Here is a 6,000-nt window from a genome sequence, read left to right on the forward strand (position 1 = left end):
GCAGACATCTTTTATGGAAAATCCTTTCTTTAGGATTTTTCCTCCTGAGAAGCTGAGAGGCCTCAGGAACAAAATATAAACAATGATTATCTGCTGCTGTGGAATGTAACAGGTAGATCTGTGATTGGTCTCATGGAGTTGTTTCTAATTAATGGCCAATCACAGTCAGCTGGCTTAGACTCTCTGTCAGACACAGAAGCTTTTTTATCATTCTTTGCTATTCTATTCTTAGCTAGCCTTCTGATGAAATCCTTTCTCCTATTTTTTTAGCATAGTTTTAATGTAATAAATATAATAAAATAATAAAACAAACCTTCTGAAACATGGAGTCAGGTCCTCGTCTCTTCCTTCAACCTAAGACTCCTGTGAAACCGTCACACTTCTTCATGAAGTGGAATGACCCTCTTTCTTTGAAACTTGGCAGTCTGTCCTCTCAGTCCTGTTGATATAGGCCTAGGACAGTATGAAACCTTATTTTTCATAATCTGCTTCTCTCCTTTTTGGATTTGAATAAGGGAGCCTGAAAACCTGCTATGCCTCTCAGCTATAAGATGAAACCTTGCAAGAAATAGCAACAGGCATGGCTGCCTATTGTACAGGCCTACTACATGCCTAAACATTTTTCAGGGGGAGAAGAAAGCTCCTAAAAAATATCTCTTTGCCCTGTTCTTCAGAAGTGACTGCTTCTCATGATGGCTTTTACATCTGTAGCCATGCAGTAAGCAACATGCATCATTCATTGCTGCCTGAAGTCTGGCCTATAGAGATTTGAAAAAGATCAGAAAGAAAGGATAATCCAAGGAGACAGCCTCTAGCTCTGTGTCAACGGCTTTTTTGCTGCTACACAACCTTGCCATAGTGGATTAATGAAAATTTTGTGATCACATTTAACACCAGAATTTGCTGGTAACTAAGAGGAAATGCTGAGAAGTGTAAGGAAGTGCATTTGACATGGCATTGTAGCGAGAGGCCTGTGGCTGGCTGGGAACTTGGAGCATTTTCTAGCAATGGGTAGGTAACAGCTACTAAACCCACGCAGCCTGGGAGATTGGATCCTTTGAACTCCCAGAATGTTCAGCCTGCCTCAGTTGCAAACATCCAGAGGGAAGCAATTCCTGATGCTTAAAAGCAACATTGTCACAGTGGGTTTCCCTAAGGTAGTGGGATGCTGAAATTGGTCTCACAGAATAAATCCTGCTTAATATCACAGCTGCAGTGAAAGTTTTCATGGGGAACTGACATGACTTACCTGTTTTCCTTGACACTACTGTCATTCCACTGCTGCTACATACCATGGTTTATGTAATTTTTTGTTATTTTCTCAGTACTTACAGAGCTAAAATTGAAGACAGAACATCATAGGCTTATGGCAGTTTGCAGATAAGAATAGCAACAATATTTGCAATTTCAAATGTTTTTTTCCCGGCTCTTACCTGCATTTTAAGTTGGCAGAGTTCTTCTGTAAAAAGTTGCTGCTGGCTTAATATGGACAATACATGTGGTCCTTCCATACCCACCGTCTGTGTTTTCCAGTCTTCACTTACAGTGAGTCTATTAATCCAATATGAAGCAAAAAAAACAGTGAAGAACTGCAAAACACCTTGATGTGGTACTAGAGATATAGTTGTCTACCAGGACATCTCCTTGGAATACTGAAACTCAGTGCTGAAGCCAATGACAGTAGATCCAAAAGGTTTTGAATTGCACAATGCTTTAACTTAGAGCTTTGTGAACAAGTGTGGAAGCCAACTTGTAGCCCTGACTAAAAGACATAAGAGACAATAATAACAGAAAACATTAAAATTGATGATGTCAGAAAAAGAAAATTATAGTGTTTCTCTTCTCATTGGATGCTGCTGTAGTTGCTGCAAAAGAGTAGATAAGAAGGAAAACTGAAAATATTGCTTCATATTGTAATAATAATTATATTTCTCAGATTTTCATACTACCAAAGCTGAAAACATGGAGAGATTTTCCACCTGTGTTTGAGAATTTAAAACATGTCTTTGACAACTTGGTGAGAAATCATACCTGTATTTTTTTTTGTTTTGTTGTTGTGGGGTTCTTTGTTGTTGTTGTTTGTTTGTTTGTTTGTTTTAATTTTTTGTTTGCTTTTTAAATTTTTTTTCCTGATAGTTTTCTTTTGCTTTCTTTTATTTCATTGCTTAATAGAGGTGGTAAAATATTTATAACAACTGGTGAGATTGGTCTCAGAATAGTAACGGATTTGTCTTTAAGCACTGTTTTTCTTAATGCTATTCTGCCCCTCTATGTTATAAATATCAGTGTAACTTAGTTTTGTTTAATGATGTTGTATTAGTTTAAAAATTCAGAAGGAAAATTGCTCAAATAGAGTTGAATTTGTTTGGAGAGGCTTTGTGCTCAAATGCTGGTATCTCCTTGTTTCAACAACTGAGTCAAGAGCTGGAATACTCTAAGTAGCTGTGCTCTTACAATACAATGTTGGCACTAAATATAAACTTATAAATGTATAAGACACCATCATCCTTCCATTTATGTTTTTAAAAGAATTGCCTCTCAAGCAAAAAGACACCTTCAAACATTACTGTGTGTGCCCTGACTGGTACATTTGGAAAGAAAATATCTAGTACTAATAATAAAGCTCTGCAACAATCCCTGAATACTGATAACTGTAGAGAGGATAATTCCTTAATACCAGTTACAGAAAGTTTTAATCCACTATACCCTAAAAAAAAAATTCCCTTGCTTTCAAGGGCCAGAATTTCCTTGTGCAGATTTTCCAGCTGTATTTTCCTTTCTTTTGGCCATGTGTCAGGGAGTCTCTGCACTGAACTCTTGCCTATGTCTCTGGCCACTCCTGCCAGGTATCCAGCAGGGGCAGAGCTAGGAAAAAGACAATTCTGCATTCTTCTGGTCATGCTTCTGTAGGCAGCTTTTTTGTCTGTCAAGGATACCTTAGTTTTTAGCTGCCTGGGATGTATGATGAACTGTGGTGGCAGTCAGGAACAAGAAGTCTCCAGCTCAATATTCTTTTCATATGGTCTTCTCTCAAATGCCACTTTTTTTTTAGTAGGATCCATGTCAAATAGTTTTAGAGCTGGCTTTGTGACCAGCACCCAACCACTTTACTGTGATCAGCACCCACAACTGCCTCATAGGTAGAGAGCTGTTTGTGCTGCAAAGTGCTGTGGTTCTAGATTAGTTACACCTTCCTTTCAATTTCCTAATACCACCTCTCATTCCCCTTAACTTGTAGGTAAGCCTTTTGGGTGTCACCATCCCATACTAAATATATTTGCACTACTTTTCCCCTCACTAGTGCAGATGGCAGTGGAATAATGTCCCATACTGACACTCAGTGTCACTAGCAGGATCTTATTGCATATGCTTAAGTTATATTAGCAGATTTGCTGTTGTGGTTACTTTGAACTCGGTAAATCGCAGTTAGTTCAGCTTTGTCTACCCTGTTGCAAAATGCTTCAGTAAATACAGAAACAGTCAGGCCTTTTGCTGCTGTATCTTGCATGTCACTCACTCTCACCCAATATTCCAATTGTATTTTTATGCAGCTGTTTTGGTGAACCATGCAAAAACTATTACCAAAATCATCACAGGCCAAGTCAGTTCTTGGGTGCTTACCCTTTTTCTCTGAGCTCACACCGGTGTATTTCAGCTTTCAAGTGTCCATGAAAAGGTGGATTTTCAACAGTTATTCAGCTAATTTATTTATTCTGTAAATTAAATGAATGTGTTTCTGCAATAGATCCTCTTCCAATGATACATGACATAGATTAAGAGCAGTATCTGCACAAGCACCCAAAAAAAGCACTTTCAAATGTGTAACAACTTACATTTCTATGTCTTCAGAATAGTATTGTGGAAGTCATCCACTTTGATTGGAGTCAAGAGGGGAAGCCTTAAATCCAGCAGAAGAGAGAGACTCCCCTTTGTCTCACACCTCAGTTAAATTGCTCAGCAGACAAACACATTTATTTTCCTTCTCAGATACCTGGTACATAAATACACAAGCTTTGCACCTGTCCAGACAGAACCTCAATCACCATGCTTTTCTGAGTCCATCTGGTTGAGTGGCAGATGGCAAGCCATGTGTTTAATCTTTCAGATTGATATTGAACCCCTCCCCTGAGGTTTGAACCCCTCAAGGTTTGAATCAAACTGCAACTTTTACTTTTTAGTGTTTATCAGTAGTGATAGCTGGAAAGTTATGATTAATCAATTGCATTTGAATGTTGTGTGCTTGGGTAATCTTTTGTTTTAAGGAAAAGAGAAGACTATCCTGAGATGAATGGTCTGTCTGGATGAGAGCCACCACGAGTGAAGTCAGCAGAAGGAAGCAGTACCTTAGGGGGAAGGTAATTCTGGCAGTGGGTGATTGTGACCACTGACTCCTTGACCACCTACTCAAAACAGACCCCAGGCTCCAATGGGGAGAATAATTGTGCCTATGGGCTAATTAGCATGACGTCTGGGAGATATAACTAGCAAAAAAGGGTTTGAGTACTTATTAATAAAAAAGTTATGCAGTTTGTAACCCACCAATGAATGCTGATGCCTTTTTTTATTTAAATGTATAAATAGTGCAAAGTTTTGATTACTGGTGAGCCAGCCTTTTGAAGGTTACTACCTCCTCCATGCCTTGTGCAAACTAAAATAAAATACAGAAATATTTCACCTTGCTGTGTGAATTGGTGCTGTGCACTGGGTAAAAAAAATCAGCAAAACAAGATGAACATTGGATCCAATAGGATATCTATATATATATTTATATAATATTATCATACAATAATTTTAGTAGCTGTTGTTTTAGCCTCTCATTATGCTCTTGATATAAGTCCAAATTTGCTACTGATTTTTCTGGAAGTTCAGTAGTCAATCTGTGTAAACAGCTGGATATGTTTATTTCTCCTTGATTTATTTATATATTTAAACAGAAAAATATTAATAAACAAATGAGTACGGTGAAAACAAGTTATATTAATATATAAATATATAATTTAATTTACAGAATGAAAGTCATAATGGAAAATGCAAATAACAACACTGTTTACAAGTCTGTACTCACTTTTTTATTATTACCATAAAATATGGTAATTGGTTAGGCGTTTTTCTGAATGTATTTTTGGGAAAATGGGTTAGTTAATATGCTGGAGTTTAACTTTTGTCTCTTCCCTAGAACTTGCAATTAGAAAGTTTCAAAATGTCTCATTATAGTTCCTGCCTTGATTTGTCATTGGTTTGCCATTCATGTGCACATTTTTTAACTTGTAATATGCAAAAGTCTTAAGGAATCTTTATCTTTCCCATATTTTATGAAATTTTTTACTATATTTTCCTTTCTCCTCTAAAATGATGTTAATCCATGGAGTTATATCAATATAAAAATCCAGGTAATGTGCCTGGATGCTATATTTAATGAAGGTAGGAATCAGTAGTGATTAAAGCATTAAAATGTGTTCTTGTTGACTGTCAGTATGATTGAATAAGATGTAATCAACCCCATTTTTTTTACTCTTTCTATAACTTTTAGTAGTGAATGAATTTAATCTCCACTGGAAAGGGAGCAATGGAAAATGAATTTTATTTGGAGAATAGATATATTTTTTTAACACTGAGACATGATTTAAATATACCTAGTTCTAAACACAGGCAGTGTTGAAAAAAATGCAGATTTCACGAGAAGGAAGTCAAAACCGAAGGGGAAAGTTGTGGGTTTTTTACACTGCAGGAATAAAAATAATCTGTGACCGAATCCTTAGTAGATTTTATGGTTCCTAGAACAATTAATGCTCACTTTGTATAGGCAGGCTTATAAATATTCAAGTTCGTATATTTACTAGATTGCTCAATCTACTTCTTTTTTTGGTGATTTAACTTTCATATAGACATTGCTAAGTTTAAACTGTGAATTTCCTCTGGAATATTGTTGATCCATGTGTATAACTGGACTTAATGATATCTGGCAGCATTCTGGAGGGTTCACTGTGATAAAAAAATAAA

Source organism: Zonotrichia albicollis, chromosome 5, assembly GCF_047830755.1.
Source record: "Zonotrichia albicollis isolate bZonAlb1 chromosome 5, bZonAlb1.hap1, whole genome shotgun sequence".
Lineage (NCBI taxonomy): Eukaryota > Metazoa > Chordata > Aves > Passeriformes > Passerellidae > Zonotrichia > Zonotrichia albicollis.